The following is a 24,584-nucleotide window of genomic DNA, read 5'->3' as shown; positions in this document are numbered from 1 at the left end:
CGAAAATTTCTATTAAGGATCCGAATTTTATGAAACATTTTATTAATGTACTAATGTAACATCGACTCTCTTAGGATGAAGCCGTGCTACTTCATAGCAGCACTTGCTCCATCTTAGGAGGGGGTATTTGTAACATTCGCTCCCATGAGCAAATATTATGCATTTTCAATATATAACAGAAAATTATTTTAAATTAGAACTTATTTTTGGCAGAGTCAAAGTTTCTTTTTTTTTTTAAAAAAAAAAGTAAACATCCCTTCTCCTAACCTCCGAGAACCGTTTGCCTTTCATCGATCACCCACTTTCACCGAAGAAGTGTCAGAAAGGTTCCCCCCTACTTTGGCTGAGGGAAGCGCACCACCCAAGTTGAAAAACGTATTTTTTTAAAAGAAAGCAGAAAACTGGACAATGGTCATCTACTCTAAACTACGCCATCCTTCACAACGGATTTTCTTTTAAAATAAACCAGTCACTAACACAGAGAGGTTCTAATTTTTAAATTTTCAAAGAACAGAAAAAATATTTTTGTTGGGGGTTAGTTGAAAAGCACTCGGGGAAGTCAGTGGTGTTTCAAGATCGTAGTTGTACACACACTACCTGAGACTCTGACAGTTCGTGTACATATTTTTTTGTGTGTAATAAGCACAAATCATAATGTGTGGCTAAGCAAATATAATGGTACTTTGCTACGATAACCCGCGTGACAACTTAAGTTACATTTACTCGCTCCAGAATCATTATATATATTTATGAGTTATATTTACATACGTATATAAAAACCTATATATATCATTCACAATTTAAAAAAATAACTTTTTTTAAATTTGGTTAAACGACGTAATAAGCAACGTAGTGTAGTGGCAAAGTTACATTCCCGCTTCATATTGGTGAGATAAACAAACGTACATTAGTGCTTGATGGAGAAACTGAGTGAAGGTGTGCGATCAAATTAAAATATACATATAAAAAAAACAAAGAAAGAAAGACTAGATGACCAGTAGGAGATACCAGTATTGGGGAAAACCTTCCAAGAATCCTCGTCTCGAGAGGAGGTAGCTCGAGGATCAGAAGAGACTCATCTGCCAGAGATGCAGCCGTCGGGTTATGAAGGAAGGACTTCTATGATCCACGATGTAGTGTATAGCAGGAACTACATCGCGTGCAGTGTAGTGCAATGGTTTCGCATCACTGAGGTAATTACATCTATAGTGGACGATCCAAAGATGCAAGGCAACGGCGAAAAGGTAGGAGAAGTTTTAAACATTTTTCTTCCTTGTTACGATTCAAAGCCGGAGTACTTTGGCCGATCCCATCCGCTCATCTATAAACTCTGTGTAGCATCAGGTCGGAATAATTATCACTATTCCAATTTTCTGTCGTTGGACGGAATGAACGATTTATAAACTATTTTTTTTAAAATTTACATACAATAGCCAGGATGAGTTTGATACATTATTTTTATTTTATTATCATGACCATGAAGAATATAATTGGAATTTCTGCTAATTAATTAACGTTATGTAGTATATTTAAAAATGGAATTATAGCTTAGTGTAAAGAAGTTAACAAACAACAAGAGTTTCAGATCTCAGTTCAGCATTTACCACATTTTTTTTGTTGTTGTAACATAAATTTATCAATTATACTGGTATTCGTTTTAATACTGGTAATGCAGTGTTGTAAAAATATCAAATTTAAAATCATTGAATAGGCATTACTTGCAAAGAGAAAAGTTCTTTTTTGTTTTTTTTAAGTTGTGGTTGTAAGCTCACTGTTCCTAAAATATGAGAAATGTGTCAACAATATATAGCCAGGTCATATAAACTATGAATACGAGTAGTGTTTAATGACAAGAACATGTAGTCAGAAGTTGTCCAACCGTATGTAGTTCATATAGACCAAGTGATGGAGAGTAATTAAGAAAAATGAAATATATATATTGCGTCATCAAATTATTAATTAACGTGACTCAGATTAGTTTAGATGAGGAATATTAGGCTTAGGTGTATCCCCGCAAAAGAAATATTTAGAAAGACAGATATTCCACAGCCTAATTATCGTTACTAAGAAATATTTACAAGAAACGTATCTACAAATTCAAATGTTGACATTCCCCAGCTGGAGTACTTGGCCAAATACTTGTTTAACCTCCCTAATTACCATCATGAATATTTGTTTAAATATATATATTCTGTGTATATGTAAATGTGTATGAAAATACCGTATATTATTATTATTATAGAAATAATTGATATCATTAAATGTCTTGAGGTGATTTATTTTTTTTATGCTGAATATGTATATAAATTTGCTTATGTGGTTACTATATAGACCAATGCGTAAACAATAAGGTTTTAGAAGTGCAGGACTGTCCTATCTTCTTTTCTATATTTTTTTTGTGATTGTTCTAATCTTGCTAGCAAGTCAAAACCTATTTATTTTTCTAAATTCAAAATTACCTAATTATCTCTCGATAATTCACCCCTTTCTACTTTCATCAATTTCTTTTCATAGTTCTCCTTGAGAGATTTAATTTGTGTGTAATGAGTACTTTTATATTCGCTAAAACAATTATTTTGCTATTGTGTTAAGTTAACAAATCAAAAAAAAGAATCATTTCAATCTTTCTATGTAACTGTTCTAAAGTGTCAAAATAATATTGTTCTAGAGGTGCGCTGATTTTGTAGTATGTTATGAAAAGAATAACAAAAATAGTAATATTACAAACAGGAAGCCGAAATCCTTAAGATTTCGTAAATAGTACCTAATTTAGCATCAGTATAGAAGGATCTGGTTACTGAAATATCCTTATTTGAAGGAATTGAGAACATTTGTTTAATTCTTTTTTAAAAAATCTATTATTTCTTTTTTCTTAGAAATCCATGTCATTGTTATTTTGTTAACTAATTATGATTCTTTTTATTCATTTTTATACTCTTAAAAATAAATTTTATCACTGTTACCTAAATTTCATGTAACTGTTGTCATTTGATGCATTGCCATTTTAACTTTCTACTCTCTCCAAACTTTGATAGATCATTTTTTTTAATTGTTGCACCAACATAGCGAGAGACAAGCTGAGCTGACCGTTTCAGGCTTAACAATCTAAATTATTCTTCTTCATTTAATTTCTTTTTTTTCTAAATTTCATTCACTTAGCAATTATTATTATTATTATTATTCACTTGCTGCATGTGGGATAGTCAGCACAGCCCGTCTCTTGAGTACCAAACTAGTATGTTATGTTTCTTTCAGCTTTGCAGCATGTGGATATTCTGCGAATATTAACCGGCGATTTCTATACCTAAACTTTCGTAATAACTACGCGCCTACTTTTTCCTAGCGCCCTGGTTTCACCGTTTTGGGGAAAAAGTAGAATATCTATTAGTTAATAGTATCACTTTTACTTTCTCTTTTATCTTTCGGAGAACAATAATCGATTTTAAACTTGGAGACCTGGAGTTCGAGCCCCGTGGCATTAACTTCAGCTCTCCATGAGCTACGTGCATCTCGGTATGATAATTAACGCATCCATTCTCAGGAATCGAAATCAAATTTATCCCATCATAAATTTGATTCCCCTATAATAGTCTTTTTACAAGATGTTCGTGTTTTATACGTATCTGTAATATTATTATTAACCGAAATAATGATGGATTCTTCACATCATTTTATGTCAAAATAATTTTCTGTTATAATGTCCATTATGTTTCTCCGGAACCGATTTAATAATGTGTAATCCATCTGTTGTTGTCTGCTGCGTACTTACCAGTAGATTGATAACATGTCACGAACTTGATCCCGGTAAAATACTGTTGTTTAGCTTGTGAAACCGGTACTCGTGAAATGTGCTTTAGTGCATAGGCATTTTTGTAGGAAATACGCAGATTAACTACCGGTGTTTCTCTGAAATACTAATTATGACGAGTGTGGAAATTGTGCGTTAAAATACATTATTATTTTGTTTTGAAAAGTCATTATTATTTTTTATATAAGTGATTCAGGATTCCCACACCATGTGATTAAACAAAATGTGTCTGTTGTAGGTCTGAATTCGACATTTGCCACGAGCAGTTCCTGACACCAGTCGAAGTACCAGATACTGAAATTTCGTTGAGAACTGCAGCCAGGAAAGCAGCATTAACCCCACAAGGGTTCACACGTTGTGTGTGCAAGAAAGCATGTATTTCGAAAAGATGCTTGTGCAAGAAGAAAGGTTTTCTCTGCAACTCAAAATGCCATGATAGTTTACCTTGTGGTAACAAATAGAAACATTTCAGATGTTTTAGCAATAAAAACGTTTTTCTTTGTATTTCATAATAAATATACAATATTACGTCAGTAGATTGGCTTTGGCACCACCGAATTGAATAAGTAGTAGTGCAATAGTAGTGTGTATTTTACCTTGTGCTAACATACAAAAGCATTTTAGATATTTCTGCAAAACGGAAGTCTTTTCTGTGTATTTCTTAATAAATAAGTGTTTCTATAGAATTGTATTTGAACGACAAGGATTCACATGTTATGCATGCAAGAGGGCTTATATTTCGCAAGGTACTGCAAAAACAAAGGATGTCTATGATATTGTGAGTGCCATAATACTTTTTTAGAAATATATAGAAACATTTATGATGTTTGTGCAAAAGAAAAGTTATTTCTAAGTGTCTTAATAAATACATTTCTTCAGGTTTCACTCGGAATATTGTATTTTAATGAAAATAAATAGTAAACTACGCATTCTTAATAAGCGTTGTCAATTTTACAATTCACTAGTTAATACTGAGTTAATACAAAAGGCTGACGAAACTAGTTTTAACTAGGGTATTCTGGTTTCAACAGATTTCGGGTTTTGACGGTAACACATTTCAGTTAATACTAGTTTTGACTAGTAATAACACGTTTTAACTAGAAGGAAAAATAGTAAAAACTAGAACTACCTAACATCGTAAATTCTAGTATTGACTAGTTAATATAGTGCGACACAAATGACGTTATGTCTGAACAGCAATTTCTACGTGGCGCTAGGGTCAGTTACGCACTCTGTATACTCCCTACTTTCTCTCTGACAAGGCGGTGTTGCCATGTTCTCACCCTACCCTCCCTCTTCAACCTTCGCTCTTCCTTTTACCCAAACGCCAAAAATTGGAAGGGCGAAAGATTCTGTTCATTCAGGATCATTTGATATTGTGTTTGTAGTGGATACAAAATTTAATTTCAGTTTGTTTTGTAAAACTGCAAATTACATGTTTCTGTTAGTATTTAGGATCTGTATGAGTTTATGAGTTTTTTTTTTTTTTTTTTTTGCACGTTAAGGATATATACCGGTACATTTACGTATACATTCTGCTATTCTTTTATTATAATAATGAATTTAAATTCTCATGCACTTTGATTCCTTAACACAATAATCACTGAAGATAAAATACTACGAAAGACTTACTAACGATGCAATAAACTGGGCTTTCTCATCTCATTTTATATCACGACCCCTTTTATCACATCCTCTTGCCTGTAATCCCCATAATTAATTTCCGGTTTCCAATAAGTTTTTCATTATTGCTGCCAATCGCTTACAGTTGTAAGTTGTATTTTTTTTGCTTCTGGTGTTTCAATTTGCAGTTTCTCACCAGTGTCTCCTTCTTTTATTCCAAATGTTTTTTTTAACTAATCTTTATTTGTTTAATATTCTTTGCTGTATTTGGTAACAAAGTATAGAAATAAAAATATGTCTATCAAAATAAGAAGTTTAACATATATATTTTTTAAAATACATATTTTTCTGCTACTAGGTCCTAATTACAAGTATCATTTTCATTTCCCTTCGCGATCCCAAGTTGAGAAACCCCCCAAGGGACAAAGTGGACAATTTATTGCGAAAAAAAAGGATGACTTTTTTTTTAGTTTAACGTCCCACACCTATGCCCTTTAGGCTAAAAGAAACAGATGATTGATTAAAATAAATATTTGACAAATTATTTTTTTTGCCGTCCCACCGGAAATGGAACCAGGGGCTACGTGCACCAAAGCCATACGCGCTAACCACTAGACCAGCGGGAAAGGCTAATTTGTGATATAAAGAAAAATGAATTATGTTTGCAAAATAACTTTCAAAAGGCATAGCCCTATTTGTTTAGTTTATGTAGTGGTGATAAAGAATCGATCCGAGGAAAGAATAGAGAAATGGTTACTTTAGGGCAACACAATATGGATGTCGATTTGCTTCATATAATATAATATCATCGCACGCCTTGATTTTTATTAATATTAACGTGTTACAAGAAAAATGCAGTCGACCAATGTTTTTGTAAAAAAAAAAAAAGTTTTGTTTTAGAAAAAGTAGCTAGTAGTACGGAAAACAAATGTTGTAATATTACTCCCCCACGAAAACAACAAATAGGCCTATTACGAAAACACTTCTAACTTTCTAGCCTCAATTTACACACTGGTCTGTCTAGATCAAAATGAAGGGGGAAACTCCTGAGGAATTTTCTTTGTGGAAGCAAAGTTCTGGACTAAATTTTGAACACTGGCATTAATAATACGGAAGAAATAATACATACATACATGAAACACCTTATCTTGCTCTAGGAAAAATGTTTCAATGATTTTATCATTGGTTTTAGACATAATTCGGTCCTTATCATGTGGGACAAGTGACATACACAGAATTTCATTATATATTTGAACGTTGGTAAATGTTGTTCACTATATTCGCACAGTCACTTTAAAAATGTATAATTTTTATACTATAAATCATGTAACACTAAAACAATTTTTGCGATCTAAGCCTTGGGTGAACTAGTTTCCCCATTAGATTTGAAAGATCTTGATAAAGATACAAGGATCATTACTTGTATGTTTCTCGTCTCCTCTCTAATTTGAAAATGCACTCGTCTTGTGCGCAACACAGGCCCCCAACCAGCCTCAGAGGTTTGGGGGGGGGGCATGAATATGTTAGGGGGGCCAAGTCATTAAAAAATCTGTTACACATAGCAAAATTGTCTTTTTTTGTATTAATAATGGCATTTGGTGTTAAGGTCTAGGGGGGGTCACGAAAAGTTTGGGGGGAAGGTTCCTTAGCTCCCCTCTAGTTGTGGGCCTGGCGCAACACTACTTACAGTCCTACTTAAAACTGCCATATCGATGCAATTGATATGATAAGGTTACATTTAAAGAGTTATGTAACACGAATGAACACTAATTTTGCACTAAAGAATGTCGAAAAACTTTGCACTGATGCAATAGACAAAGTTGACAATTTATTCTGGAATAATGTAATGAAACATGAATGGGACTTAATACAAAAGGCTTGGACAACGCGAGGAATTTTTAAAAATTGTCAACAAACGTGTCGCACTGTTAGGAAACAGTGACAGCAGCAATGATGATGATGATGATTATATCAATATTAGCTCTCCATGATGGAAAAGACGATGATGATTAATATGTACTGTACAGCAAGTGAGTTTGTCGCCACGGCATTTTATTTTTCATTTCTCAATAATAAAAAAATGTCGTTTGTTAAAATTGCATGTTCATTTGTATATCATTTTAAAACACTATGTTCAAATGATGATAGTAAAAAGTTTAAATTAATATTCTTGGCGAAAGCGTATTTATGGTTACGGAGTACTCCGCCTCTCTGCCCATTTTTTTTTCCTCTGTTGAGAAGAGCGCAAGGTAAATCAGCCCGCGCGAATCTTAAGAAATGAAGCAGAGTGGAGTCGAAGGCAGATGTGTAAGCATGGCAACTCATCTCTGGGGGTGTGTAATGTGTTTACAACCCCTATTGGTTGAAATTTTCTTGTCGTCTTGAAGAAGAGCGTTGCAATGACTGAGAACATTTCACTACTCTGATATAGAGTGATACTGACAAAGCTACATATTTACGATGAATTTCATAGTACATTTAAGCATTGACCGGTATTTTAACAAAACTTCTTATTTACACATATAATCTTTATCAAATCGAAAAAAGACTATTATTTTCAATATAGGTCTATTTTAATTTCAAACAACTTTTGTACTTGTAATGTGTTTCGGGTAGTAAGGGCAAACAACACTGGGTCTGTTTTTTTATTTACTCAAAATGAAATGAAATAAAATCTTTGAGTTTAACGTCCCGCGATTATGATTGTTAGGCTAAGGGAGACTTTGATTAAAGGAATGACTAATAGGAGAATTGGTTGAATGAGAAGGTAGGAGGAAACGGGAGTACCCCGAGAAAACCCAAGAGCACGATGTTGTTCACCACAAGCTTACTTGCCCGGGCATCGAACCAGGGACCTCACACACTATAGGTAAGCGCTCTACCACTGAGCCACCGTGCCCTTCTTATTTACTCAAATAATTAATAAAAACAGAACTTAAACAATACTATTAGCTATTTGGCGCGGTAGATCAGGATTCGATTCTCGTGAAAGCTCATGTAATATTGATCCTATGCTAAATTGTAGGTTCACGTTTCACTTAGCTTTGGTGCTGAAAAGGACGCTAAGCTAAAATCACCACCAATAATGATAACTAATTGATAGATGAACATTTTGTTGAATATGCTCTTATGAAGACATTTTAAAATGCGCTTTCACCAAAGTAAATTTTTGTTGAGTTGACCATAACACCTCATATCTTTTTGCATACATTGAGCTTATATCGAACACTAATGTTTATTTATATACTTAATCAAGTTCCTGATACATTATGAGACGGTCATTTATACTGGAAAAAAGCAACAATCAACAGCATAAAACGACGTGGAAGAAAGTTGGTCACTACTTACTGAAACGTTTCATTCGTCTAATGAAGCTTGAAGAAAACATCTTGAAAAACCTCAGACACGATAAACGGACTTGAACATGGGATCATCAGGTAAAGAACCAAGAATGCTAATATATATATATATATATATATATATATATATATATATATATATATATATATATATATATATATATATATATATATAGGAAACGGTGGTTTAGGCAAGTGAATAACGATAGAAGAATTGGTGGAATGAGAATCTGGGAGGAAACGGGAGTACTCCGACAAAACCCACGGACACGATGTTGTCCACCACAAACTTACTTGCCCGGGAATCGGAAAAGGGACTGACGTCGCCAACGCTCGCTCAGTTCCCTCTCTAGCAACTGAATTACGAATCAAATTTTGTTAAAACATACTAAGCGAAATTTAAAAAAAAAAAGTGATTAATAGATCAAGAAATTTTAAATAGACAAGGAATTAATTTTATTCATAACTCGCTATATTTATACTCCTTATATGACATATGGGCCTGCAAATCATTCAACCGAAAAGTAAAAGGATATATTTCTCGAGTACGACTCGACAATGAAGCGGAAGGGAATAACATGAACAACAAAATTGAACATTTTTTTCTTTCTTTCTGCATTAATAGCACAATATAGTTCTTATAACAACAGTAACTACTAGAGTTCATAAATTTGCAACACTGTTTTTAGTTCGCATATTTTCCGTCCAATTTGTCATCTGTGTCGCACTATACTAGTTCTTTCGAAGCGGCTTTGAGAAAACTAGTTTTAACTAGGAAATTCTAGTTTTATCTAATTTCGGATTCTGACGTTAACATATATATATATATATATATATATATATATATATATATTTGAAATCTGTTTGACAAACACATGTCGCTAAATATTTACTTCATATATTTAGATAGATATATCCTTAAATAGGCAGCGTGTCTTTAAGCTCATGGGTTCTTGGAAATGCTATATATGCCATAGACGACCGTTTGGTTTATGACAGTAACGCGAATGAATGATGTGCCTTATTTTCTTCCACTAATAATTAATGAATTTATCCTGTTTAGAACAGCTACGGTTTGTACATACAAACAATTCCTTTAAATTGACTATGCTATGAATGAAATTTCATAGGAAACTCAAGAGGAACTTGTTACGATGTGATAAATAATAAATTGCTCGAAATGATTACTTGGAGGGCTCCCGTTTTAGACTTTTTAGGCTTGTTCCATAGCTTACACGTTGATTGTACATTATAAACAGCTCAGAGTATTTAATTTTTTATATATATATATTTGAGGAATGCTTCTTATGGTGCTAACTTTAGTTCGACCGATTCATATGTAGTCACGTAGTTAAAATTGCGAGGCTCTAAAAATTGATTTTGCTTAATAAAACAAGAGAAACTGTGAGGAAATGAACATTTTTTTTTTCATTTGTGATTCGGTAAACTCTGAACAGTTTCAGTGTAATTTATTGCAAACAATGACATTGTAAAATACTAAAAAATAAAAAGTCAGAAAACAAACTAAATAGTTACTGTTTCGAAGGATTCTTTTGTTAAATATATTATATTGTTAAGTTCCAATATATTAAATAAAACATTTGTTGATGGTTAGGTGCTTTTTATACCGTCATAGGGCGATTGATACACATCAAATGAACTGGCAGCGAAAAATGGAGATCCTGAACACAAAGTTTTTGTTTGCAGTTAAATGTGTAGTATGAATATAGAGTGATGATTTGTACTAAAAAACTGAACATACTGAAAGCAGTGATATATTTGTTTGTTTGATGGTTAAAATTTCTTTTCTAATGAGAAAAAAGGGTAAATAATGCTAAAGTAATAATTGTAAAACTTAGTGCGAGTAAATTGTGCAAACACTTGGGCATCAGCAGCTATGAAAACGTCCAACCTTACCGAACGTGAAGACTCTCATAACTGCAGCGTGACGTAGTGACTAAAGCGCTTGACTTACGCAGGTAAGGTTCCTAGTTCGAATCCCACCATAGTTATGACAATTTTCATTTTCTTTTTGTTTCGTCTTCTAAACGTTACGCATTATTATTTATTTTTTGTAATATTAACACTTCATAAAAAACTTTTTAATTCCTTAACTTTGTATGATTTTTTTTGTTTCCGTGTCTTTTTATTTTAATTTGATCACTTAACTTTCCAACTTCGTTTTCCTTTGCAGAAACTCTGGAGAAACTTTGTTCCGTAGTAGTAAAAGTTACAGTGTGAAAGTATTAAGAGTTTGGTAGAGGAATGTATGAGATTTAAAATAAAAGTTGTGTTAACATTGTGACTTCAGTGCGGATAACTTAATAAATGCACAGAAAAAGCAAGTAGATTATCCCGTAAAATGCTACGCAATGTAGTTAGGTAGTTATATGAGGTTGGGTTGCATACAAACAAGGGACAGCAAATTGGGTTTGATGTTATTGTGTTTTTAATTATTAATAACAAATTTTTTCCGGTTTTTAATTATTAATAACCTTTTTTCCGGTTTTTAATTATTAATAATTTTTTCCGGGTTTGAACTTTACACATATGTGAGACATAGATATTTCAATTTTATCGAGTTTAGCAGGACTACTCTTGTGTCATGAGAATGAGTCTTTCACGGACATACTTAATATAAGTGAGAAGGCGCGGTGGCTCAGTGGTACTGAGCGCGGATGCCAGGCGCGGAGCGTTCACTCTCGGTGCTTGGGGTCCATGGTTTGATCACAGCTCGAGCCGTGTGGACTTTGTGGTGGACAAACACCGTGCTCGTGGGTTTTCTCGGGGTTCTCCCGTTTCCTCCCGCTTTCTTCATTCCACCATTTCACTCATTTCTCATTATCACCGTCTCTTTTAGCCTAACCGGCATAAGAGTGGGACGTTAAACTTAAAGATTTCATTTCACTTGATTTTTAATATAAGTGAATGAAAGAAATTTTCATTTTGATTTTAGGTAATTAATATTGTATTCTGGCGTGTCATGTAATTTAGAACTTGGATTTCTAAGCTTTGGGCATTTATGGTCTTTTAGCCCTTCATGTTGAGGGTTCACGGGGAGTACAGTATCCTTGGAAAAGAGAAGCAGCCTGAGAGCATTAAGTTAGGTACTATCCCGGCAATTGCGTGATGTGAATAAGGAAAGCCTAGAATGGTTGTCCTTAGAAACGTTTTCGACCGAGTGCCCAATGCGAATCTAACCCGAAATCGCTCGCAACCGAAGGCAAGAGCTCTGGCGTATTATGATGAAGCAGTGCAACTAAATATGTACTAAGCGAAGTGTGAATTTCATTACGAGGCTCTAACGTCGTGGATATTGTAACTTTATGCTGTACAACCTTAAAACACAATGGGGAAGATATTTTTATTTATCGAACCCTGCGCCAGAGGTTAGGATGTAATGATCAGAAATTATTTACTTTCAGACTATAGGACCGAAGACTATTATAAAACTATGTATTGTCCGCGCTGTTTTCCTGCACTATATTAACTTCTCTATTTCTTCTTAATTCTTTTTTCCTTGTCTTTATAGGTGTTCTTATTGGCCACTCCTACATCTTTTATTATCCAATACTTCTCTTTCTTAGCGTTTTTTATTTATAGATAGATTTTTATGCCTACACTTATTAGGAATCTACATTGGTAACCCCACTTGATGCTGTTACAGTAAAGCCATTCTGTATTACAAGTTAGTAAAAACTTATCTCTTCCTTCCATTACTTTGGTAGTCCTGGTTTCCCCCTTCCTGGTTTTACCTTCAGCCATTTGTATAAGTTAATCTTGTTAATCTTAGTTCCACTTCCATCCTCACACTATTCACATTTATCTCCTCCATATTTATCTTACACCGTTTCTGCATGTCAACAATGGTTTATCATAATATCTTCAGCTATCTTCACCCCATCTCTTCCAATAATGTTAAACTCTCTTTCACTAATGTCTCTTTGCACTCCACTTGATATTATAAACTACTTGGCATGTGCTAACCAGGGTGTTTCTATTTAGTTTGTTTTCCTATAGTTCTATTGATCACTATGTTGAATTATTTTAAACTCTCGTTCTTTCCTTCTCTTTATCTCTCTGTTTGTGTATCCTCTTTATATCTCTGTTACTTTGGATGTATATACAATAAAACTTGCTGATACTAAAACCATCTCTTAGGTTCACATCTTCTATTCCCTGGCTTTTCGGTGCGCTCTAGTGATTCTACGAAACCTATTGCTTTCATTCTTCTACTAAACTCATCTACTTGTACTAATGTTCCCCACATGTTATCTTTCGCACTTAGTGGCTCTCTTGGTCATGCTTTAGCACGCACATTACTTGTCTTGTTTTTCTTTTGATAGTAAAATTTATCTCATGCTCCTTACTGTTCTATCATTAATCTTATGCTCTTCCATAGATAATAGGAATTAAGTTTTCGTCCCTAATTCCTTTTTCCTCTCTCATATGAAATAATATATTTTGATATTATGAAGTATATAAAACTTGTCTTTTACTATAACTCCCTTCCTAAACTTCTTATATCCCACCTGGTATTACGAAAATTACTTCTTTCTGTTCCATTGGACCTTCAGTTACAATCTTTAATTTGTGTATATAGAAACAACTATAGTTATAAGTTGATTAGTCTTATAGTCCCTTATCACTAGTTATACATAGTGAAATGAAATCTTTGTTTTACGTCCAAATGTTTTGCCGGTTAGGCTAAAGGAGACGGCGATAGGGGATGAATGAAATGGTGGAATGAAGAAAGTGGGAGGAAACGGGAAAAACCTGGGAACGGTGTTTGTCCATCACAAAGTCCACACGGCACGAACTGGGATCGAACCAGGGACCCCAAGCACCGGAGCTGAACGCTCTACCACTGAGCTACCGCGTCCCCAAATTATACGCATTCTATATGTATATGATACTATTAGAAATACCTATATTCTATACTTCTAATATATTGTTATATTTTAGGTGCACTATAACTATTGGTGTACCACTACAAATAGCAGTGATATCATAAACCAAGTACTACGACGTACTGCATTTTCTTCGGAATTTTCCCAAAGGTATTTTTAATTTCTTCGTAATAAATTACTCAAATAGAGCAACATCGTTGCAATGTAATATATAATTAGTTTCCGTAGAAAACTCTTTAGAACAGCTATTCTGTGATCTATTAAATAATTCGTTTTTATTTATGAAAACTCATTTTTATTTTCCTAATAGAACACTCGACAAATGTGACTTATTTTGATGACTCGTTGTGTAAAAACTAAATTTATTTTAAGTGAATGTTTCCTGTGCAAATCGGAGCAAGTTGTTGCGATGTATTAAATAAATGAGAAGATTGAGCAAGTTTGTTGCGAACTTCTAAATAATTAGAAAAACTCTTTAGAACAGGTAACCATTAAATAATTCATTTTCATTTATGAAAACTCTAGAACAGCTCCACTGTGAACCTTCAAAATTTGTTTCGTATTTTGACTCGATTGTTTTCCTAGAAAACTCGTAAGACCAACTTTGTTGGGATTCAATAAGGTTATATGGTGATCTATCAAATAATAAACTTCGTAGAAACTCTGTTCATGCATTAAAATGCTTCCTGTGGAAGTTCATTGTTAAAAGTCGTAATATTTATTTTTAACTTGAGCATTTGTTTTTCAAATTCAGCTTATTTCTACTAATAGAACACTCAATTTATCTTATATGCACCATTTTGTAAAAACTGATTATTAACTTTAGCTGATTCCTTTGAAAACTCAGTCATTAGATCGTTTGCATAGCAAACTCGTTAATTATTTGTTCTTTCGTACCTCTTAAACCTCTCGTAATTTTATTTGTTCTTTCGTATTATTGACAATCACTCTTTGAATGATGAATGATAGCAGATGAATGGTAACGAAACAAAAGATGAAACATTAGTTTTGAAAGTGGAGAGAAAACTTCCACGGTACTGAAAATAATTTCTTTGAATGAATACTTGTATATTTTTTCTTGATTTTAGGGTTGACGAGAAAATGTACTTTCAAAAGACAGTGGAACTGCGTTGGAAAACGGAACTTGAGAAGTGGAAATCATCTTCACTTCCGGCAAGAAAATTTTTTTCTATACATTTTGTCACTCATCAATAAAAGTATTATATTACTTTCCTGCCATTATCATATTAAGAAGCTTATAGGAATTTTATATTTTTAGTAACTAGAAACTATTTTATCAAGTACTGTTTCATTTGAATGAATACTTTAAAAACATTTTAACGCAAATAAAAATTGAAATTATGAAAAATAATTTTATCCTAATAACAATACATATACATTACAATAAACTTAAATGTTGCTGACTGTTGATTTCATGCAGAATGAAAATACAATTTGTTAGAAGCTGAATTGTTAGCATGCAATGTAATAATGCTTCTTTATTTTTACAGTACCATAAAGTTGCAGGTGACCAGCGTCAAGTGTGCTACTAGTACGTCAAGTGTTAGATTGTTGAGCAGTGGTAAGTGTTAACGTTTCCTTAATAGAATTTACATTTGATAATTTTAAACCCAAATATTTTAACTTAGTGTAAAATTATTTTCTGCATTTTGATTTGTTATTTCAATTTAATGCCCCTCATACAAACACATTAACTCATTAAAAGTGTGAAGAATTACTTTGTGCATTCTTTATTTGAAACTTACATTTCAAGAATTGCAAACTAACATTACACAAGTTTAACACAGTGAAAGTATTAAGAAAACTACATTTTCATTTTGCACTAAATTTTTTCTTTTGCAAAATTACATTTGAAGAACATGTATATAATTACTTTTAAAATTAACATTTTAAAATTTGTATAAATATAACAAATTCAGAGTGCAGTAACAAGTAAATGACAAATATGAAAAGTTTTACTAATTAGAAATATAACACATTACTGGGACAATAATTTTAGTAGTTTTGCAATAACAACTTTAGCAGTTAGAATATGAATAAATAAAAAGTATTTAAGTAGAAAAGAAGTTTATTAGTATTAAGGTGAAAATTTCGTTATCATTTTAATGAACTAAAACTTTTATTAGTAGTGAGTACTAACATTTTAGTAATAAAATAAATTATGTATTAACAATTACAAAATATTTGCGGTTACATTAAAACAATATTTTAAAACGCATAATAAAAGGTACATTGTTTTACTATTAACCTCTTCACGGATATGGCATTAAATGATGCCACATGTTTATCGGGAAAATAAACCGAATTTTTTTCACGAAGAGTGCAAACTGAAGGTAAGTAAAAATAATATTCTGAAGCACTTGTTTTTACTTACCTTCAGTTCGCACTCTTCGTGAAAAAAATTAGGATTATTTTCCTGATAAATATGTGGCATCATTTGATGCCATATCGGTGAAGAGGTTAATGTGTATACTACTTTTGTCTGATGATACATTTCTTCAGTACTATTTTAAATTGTCCTACTTTTTAACTTTTTTCTAATCTCTTCTATTTTATCTTTTAAAAATAATTATGCTCTTCTAACCTTGCATCTTTTCTTATTAGATTTTATTAACTAAGTTCATTTAAATCTGCAATTTTTTCTACGGTATCTTTTAATAAAGTTCTTTAACTAGCGATAGTTTTAAATCTTTGATATTTTTCTATAGTTTTCCTTGGAATAAATTTCTGTTGTGCTCTTTTCCTGTGGTTATACATTTTTGTTATTGATCATTGCTAAATATGATTTTGATAATTTTTTCTTTGGAATGATATTCCTCCAAGTTTGAAGTATTTACCTGATTGCATTTTTATTCCGCGGACTTTGCTATGCAATTATTTACTAGATCGCAACTATGTTGCTCAAGAACTTCCTGCAGAATTTTTATTTCATCACGAATAAATGTGTTGAGTTTGATATTTGATGGTTAACATCACGGATGTTCATTTTTAATATGCAAATAATAATAGGAAATAGAAAAGTACAAATACTTTCCGTACAAATTAAGTTATGTATTGTTCGGAAACATACATGTAAGTTCGGCAGTTCGCGAGATTATTATACGACCAAAGGTATAAATAAAGGTGCAAATGCGGCCACAGTTTAGTTTTGAGTCAGTCGCCGTGTATGTGGCAATAATAGTAATTCAACGCAAATTTATAGAATAAGCATTGGGTACGAGATTACATAAGCCTCTCCATTTAGTATAAACGAAAGAGTAAAAAAAAACGTTTTTGGTTATCGTTATACATTAGAATTTAAACTTGTCGGAAAGTAGTAGAACATTTGTTGATTGGCACCTACGAGACTGTCATTTTAGAAAAGTATAAGAGGATCGGGAGACTTGTGAACATCAGGTGGAATTCTTGAAATTTGTAGCTCTCTGCAGGTATATAAGGAGCTCCTGATTGCCACCAGCTCATTCTACAGCAGGCAGTACTACGGTGCGGTCGTGTTTAAGTGTGCTCTACAGTTAACGGTGAATTAACAATATATACTTATCGAAAATTACAATACAAACCTTACAAGTTAATCTTCGGTGAATTGAGAAGAATTAGGTTGTTGATTTGAAGAAATACGTAAGTTACGGAACTTTGTCATTTTAGAAAATACAAGAATTATTGTTAAGTTTATTTTCGGGACACTTCGGTAAACTTTGGATGAACGTAACATTATAACGACTCTATAGAAAAGCGTCGTCAACCTGGTTCGTTTTGTAACATATAAATTACGAAGCTATAATTACTTTTCTCAATGCAAAAATCAACTCAGATATTTAAAGATTATTAGTCTCACCTTTATTGCTTGATATGTCTTAATATTCTTTTTAAGACCGTAAAATACATAAATTCACTTGACTAGGTCAACACATAACATGTACGTAGTCACAACTATCCCATAATAATCTCTCTTACAGATATTAAAAACATTCTTCTTTTCTGTTAATTTAAAATGAACATTCTACTAAGTATATTACATATTTATGAACACTTTTTGCCCACGGTACAGGTAAATATTATGCAAACTAAAGTATTTCGTTATAGAAAATGTCGCCCGATAAAGGGACTGAATATAAAAGTCATGAGTGGGCTTGGCTTTTATATTCAAGAACCACTGGTCAGATTAGATTAATGTTCGTACATTACGTATGTTCTTTATATTTCGATCACACCTCGTACATATCTTCATTACATTTTGGTTAACCCTCATATATATATAAAATATTAGTTATTATCATTCACATAAATACATTTACAAGAAATCTTTGATTTCATTAATATTTCTCTTTTATTACATTATTATTTATTCTTTATCATTAAAAACATCGTCGCTTATAAATATAATTAACGAGGGTGAAATACAAACTATCAAGATTACTAGTTTCGATCATTATTACAAACGATGATATGACAAATAATATTTGTTCTTTTCGGGCGCATCGTATAACAAATAAGTTAGATGTTGCAATTGCAATGTATACATAGTAGCACTAAGATGTCCAAAATAAAAAAAGAATTTCACTCAAGGTAGTCATTGAATAATTGATTTTATAGAATGGATCTTATTCTTAACATAATCTTTGATAATTAAACACAAATCAATCTAATATAAAATAATTTTTGTCTTTAACTAATTATAAATTGAATTATGATTCTTCATATTAATAAGAAAGAATAAAAATTAAACATAACCTACGTTTGAATAATCAAATGGAAGTAAATAAATTTATTTTACAGAAACAAAAGACACCCTTTTGTTATTAAATAAACGCATTTTTCATTATTATTGTTATTTTTCATTCTTATTTATTTGATCAAGAATGTTGGGTGATACTAACTCTTTAACTAGATGCATTTCAAATATTTATAACCATCGTTTTCATTATTAATATTAACACAAACTTTAAAACGAAAATTCACAAGAATCTATAATCAACATGGGTGTAACCTAATTTCGTTAACGGTAATCATGTTACATTCGCACTGGCATATGAATCTAATAAAGTGCATTGTACCGCACAATCGTGGTTAGGTTCTACATTAGGTTGTACATGTCTTTCATCGTGATTTGAATTTGGATACGAAGTACCATCTCGTGAACAATGATTATATCTATACATAGGATTGGTAGCATCTCTAGGATTTCGATATGTATTTCTATTAATTTTGTGTCTACTTCGGTTGCTTAGGTTAGGCGGATTCCCTACATAACCTTGTCTATTTTGTTCATTTTGATTGCTAGAGTATATTCGTCTTAGGTTCGGTTCATTATTATTCACACTTCGGATATTCAAATTCCGAACAGGGACCAAATGATCTGAATTATTCTTATTTTTACCCATTCCTGGTTGTGTTAAATTCATAGCATGATATTGAGTTTCGTAGCATTGTACAAGCATTAATAAATGACTGAAACTCATACACTGTGTGGAAAATAAGATCTGCTGTAATTTAAATGGAAGCAAATTGCGAATCGATGCAATTATTCTTGATTCCGATTGCAAGGGATTAACAACCTTTAATTCATTATAGACATTTACAACAAACTCTACAATAGATTTGTGCAATCGAGGATTGAAATGTTGATTTCTAAGAGTGGCATCTCTGTTTGCCAGCAAAAAGTCATTTTCGTAATTCGCGATCAATGCCGCTTTAAATTCCTCATATGTACTAATATGATCACGTATTGCCTTAAACCATAAGGAACAAGGTGGGAGTAATACATGGGGTATTAATTTCATGTATTGTGATCGGTCGATAGACATTATATTACATTCGTCTTGGAACTTCTCTAAGAAAGAACTAGCATTTTCATTGCACTTACCACTAAATTTACTCATGGCTTTGATTTCGCTCATCTTGACACTTAACTTAACCTTTCTTTTCTCACTCCTTGTTCTTGTGGTGTGATTGTTCCGGTCCGTAGCGTGCTGTGTCATGATACCATTTATATTTCGTTCATCAGTGATCTTCGGGCAATTTTCCTCTAATATCCTCCTCAGATTCCGGCGAAGGCGTATTTATATCCGGTGATCGGGGAAACTCGAAGCGATCACTGCCCAGATTATTGCAATAAATGTTATCTCTAGCCTGTAACATTTTAATTTCTTCCTGCATAGTAGCCAACTGGATCTTTTGATGCTTAACGGAAGATTCTATTGACGTTAAATCCTTTTTTACAGCACAGATTTCATGATTTTGATGATCGTGCTTTTCTTGACATTCATCGGCTAACCTTTTTAACTTCTCTTCAAACTGCGAGGATATGTCGTTCATCACCTGGACGATTGTTTGTTTCGTATCGTCTGATTTCAGTTCTATCCGTTCTATTCGTTTACTTAATTCTTCATACTCCTTGCTAGCTTCGTTGAATTTCAATTCTATCTTCTGTTCCATGGTCTGGTTAGCTTCATAGAACTTCTGTTCCATGGTCTGGTTAGCTTCATAGAACTTCTGTTCCATGGTCTGGTTAGCTTCATAGAACTTTTATTCCATGTTTGCGTTAGATTCATTGAGCTTCTGTTCCATGGTTTGTTTTATCTCAGTCGTCATTTGCATAATTTGTCGCTGCACAGCTAACAAAAGTCGATCCTCAGATGACAAACTTGGTGTTGCACTAATTTCATCTGGATTACTGGTATTAGATTCCTGTTGCACTATTTCACTATCCATTTTTCTTTTGATGACCTTACCGCTTCGTAATACGGTTAAGTTCGTATTCATAAATGGTAATATCCAAGTAAATTCAGGCCTACTTTCCTTCTTCGGGAACTGAATTTTCAAAAGTCCCGGGTTTGGTAAACCAAATTTTTATAACGACTCTATAGAAAAGCGTCGTCAACCTGGTTCGTTTTGTAACATATAAATTACGAAGCGATAATTACTTTTCTCAATGCAAAAATCAACTCAGATATTTAAAGATTATTAGTCTCACCTTTATTGCTTGATATGTCTTAATATTCTTTTTAAGACCGTAAAATACATAAATTCACTTGACTAGGTCAACACATAACATGTACGTAGTCACAACTATCCCATAATAATCTTTCTTACAGATATTAAAAACATTCTTCTTTTCTGTTAATTTAAAATGAACATTCTACTAAGTATATTACATATTTATGAACACTTTTTGCCCACGGTACAGGTAAATATTATGCAAACTAAAGTATTTCGTTATAACATATATATAAGGCAAAAAGCATTGCAAATCGGTTAGAATACAAGGATTCCTAGCGTGGGGACGTAACTAAGGGTGCTCTGCAATTATTAAGTTACGGGAATTTACAGTGGCAGAAACTATATATCAGTAATCTTAATCACGATCAAAGGAAGAAGTGATCGGAAATTTATAAATTAACTTCTATGTAAAACACAATTTGGTCTTGTACTTCGTGCAGTAAACAACATCCTTAGGAGCTCCTGGATTTAGTGTTGAAAGCGTTTACCACAATTCAAGTCTACACATCATAGAAGTTAAATCACTGTTCTTAAATTAAAAATTGCCGACCGTGGTGTTCATACCAATAGAAATTGGTGTAATTTATTAAATAGTATATATGATAATAAGGTAAAAGAACTTAAATGTTTGTTTAAATTAGATTGAATGACACAAACACTATTAGAGTTACGCTTGAAATGCTCGAAAAGCGAGGATATGATGCAGAAGTTTATGACCTGGGAGGTGGTGACAGTGCAATACATTAGGGTTGCGAGTAACTAACGATAGTTACGTAAAGTTACTACATGCTTTATTCACGCCTTTTGGTCATGACCCGCTTGTTATTTTGACGAGTTGTAAGTCTGCGAAAGATATCGTTTATTTGTATCGTATGGGCTTCTTCCGCAAGGCTAACATACGGAAATTGGCGTGTGAAAAATTTAGAGTTGGTATCTGCAAGGAAGACTACGCAGATACTTAACTGCAGATGAGTACTGAGATCATGGGTGATCCTGTACATTTGCCAGGTCAGTTCTACACCAGAAAATACAATGTATTGTTTTGGAACGGATGGTTATTTTCGCATCATTAGTAGCAGAACTAAACATTATCCATACTGTGGCTTGCATGGAAAGGAAGTAGAAACAAAACGCATGTGCAACAATAGAATCGAAGACCCGGTTGTTTATCTGCAGAAACTCTGAGTATGTGAAAGAGCATGCGTTGAATGATGTTGAATATAACGTGTGTTGGCATGGTTATCGAGAGCTCTGCCTCGACGATAAACAAGCCAGTAAACATGACGTGGCGTCCAAAAAAGGAATTGAATCTGGAGGCCTTCTTCAGAGCAGTACGTGTTTAATAGTAACGGTTACTTCCTTTCCGGAGATTCGGTGATCTTTAGGGTACACACTGTAAATCTTCGCAAGGGAAGAGGACCGACATGTAGTACTAGTAAGTACGTTGATTTGACTACTCATCGTGAACAGAGTAACATCTCGATGGAAAAAGAAGTACATGTCCTGTCTTCCCAAGAGAATCATCCTTGGGATGGCAAGGACCGAGCATAATCGTAGACAAGTATATGAATTAAAAATGACCCGGAACGATCGATGAAGCAAGCCATAAAAATAAGCACTGACGCGAATGTTGACATCCAAGAGCAGAGCTGGTGAACTATGACATGAAGAATTTTCAACAATACCTGGTACACAGGTACCAAATCATTGTGTAAGAAGAAACACCCTAAACCGAGAGTATCATGTATAATCCGCATCTGAGAAGGTTGCAAGGCTACGGAATTCGGTCTTAGCGACCCTTTCAGCTGAGTTTCTCCACCCACTCCCGGCTGTGAAGAATTTTTACAGGGTGGCCAGTCTTATATCCAAAGTTACTTCTAGAAATCACAATTCAAGGAAACAAAAAAGATGCAAGTGATGGAATAAATATTAAAAGGTTAGAATATAATGACGTAATGACATAATTTAACCCTTAAGTAGTCGCGTGAAAAAGTTACTTAATTAGTCGCGTGCGGAATTTTGTTCCGCATAATAACTGCATAGTAAAACTCGTGTAATATTTGTTTTTTTTAAAACTTTTATTTAATTTTAGGTTAAAATATTTGTTTTAATAGGCGTCTTAATTTATTTTGTTATTGAAAACCCAAACTAATATAAAAATACGTTAGACATAAATACCTAAACAATGGAGAAACTATTCTGCTTTTTCTCAAATAACAAGAATGATAACATGTATAGTTAGACCTGATAAGAAATATAGTTTTTATGTATTTTGAAACGTTGATATAAATTATACTTTTGCCTCTCGGTTTACGTATCGATACTACGTACATATCCTCGTCTTCAAGTTACTCCACTGTATCTTGATGAACACATTTTTTGCAATATGTGACAGTTTCTTTATGCACACCGCACACAAATTTTTGACACTTGACACAACAATATTTGGTCTTCCTGTTTTCTTTCCTCGTGCAGAAAGCGCAACGCCTTGAAATTGTAACTGAATCAGACACAGTAGGTGGATCTTCTGGTATTCCTGCATACTTTCGAATATTTGATTTTAATTCTCTGGGGAGATATTGCAGACTTACTCCAAGCCTTCATGTTGTCCAAGCAAAGATCTTTAGCTAAGACTTTCAGAAAATCTTTCCTGTTCATGTTACTCTGTGTGTTGGACTGAAAAATTATGAAGCTGTTTATACCGGCGATATTCGTCAAAGCAAATAAAACAGCTAGTGGCCATCTATGAGTTCTTCTAGATACAGAATACGTAGCTTTCATTTGGTCTAGCGTATGTACACCTTCTTTTGTTACATTGTAAAAAGTTAACATTTCTGGCTTTTTGGCTTCTCCGGAAGATTCATCAATATCATCAGAAAAGTGCATGGAAGAGATAAGAGTAACCACTCGATTTTTCTTCAGTACATACGAAAGGAGAGTCATATTTTCACCGTAACCAAACAAACTACTGCATTCCTCACGTCGCTTGCCTTTAGTAAATATTGCAGTGATTTCTCTTTTATTCTTCCGCAGAGTGGCAACTAGAAACAGTCCACGTTTTTGTAGTTCTTCAGCCAGTGGTATGGAACTAAATCAGTTGTCAGTAGTGACATTTCTTCCTCTTCCGGTTATAGGGTCTACTCGTCTAAGTACTATCTGATGGAGTCTCTTGTCCGTCTGAAATGGTCCAGCGGGTTGCCGACCAACATATACCTCCATGTTGAGAGCATAAAATATTCTTGCATCGCACAAAGCAAATATTTTGATTCCATACTTAGCTGGTTTTGACTTCATATAAACACGGAAACTGCATCGTCCTCGAAAAGGCTCAAGCATTTCGTCAATTGTGGTATATTTCCCAACAGAATAGCATCTTCTGTAGTGCAAGTCTAATTCTTGAAAAATATCTCGAAGAGGCGCAAACTTGTCAAACTTTCTTCTCTCGTATCTGTCAACTTTGTTATCAAAACGAAGAGCTTGTAGGAGAAATCTCAGTCCTCTAAGAGACATTGTTACTGGGAAGAATGCAATTCCAGTCCAATCCTTTGCATAGAGATCGTCCAGATTAGCATGAGATGACTTCAGTCCTCCTGCAAGATATAGAAGGCCCAGCAAGGACTTTACATCAGTTATATTAGTATTTTGAGCATCTCTTTCTCTGCTATAAGCGTCCCTATGTTTCGATCCACTGGTTTGTAAATTCAACGATTCTCTCCAGCATAGACGTACTAAAAAACAAACTCCAACCTTCGCTCGGCGCTTCGCTTCTTTAGCATGTCCTTTGACTCCTGGTAAATCGATCAAAATATTCTGACTTCTTCGTATATTTTGCCGTGGAGCCCATGTGCGTACCATTTAGTAACA

The sequence above is a fragment of the Thermobia domestica genome, chromosome 2, assembly GCF_964235325.1.
Source record: "Thermobia domestica chromosome 2, izTheDome1.hap1.1, whole genome shotgun sequence".
Taxonomy (NCBI): domain Eukaryota; kingdom Metazoa; phylum Arthropoda; class Insecta; order Zygentoma; family Lepismatidae; genus Thermobia; species Thermobia domestica.
Note: the sequence above shows the minus strand (reverse complement) of the source record.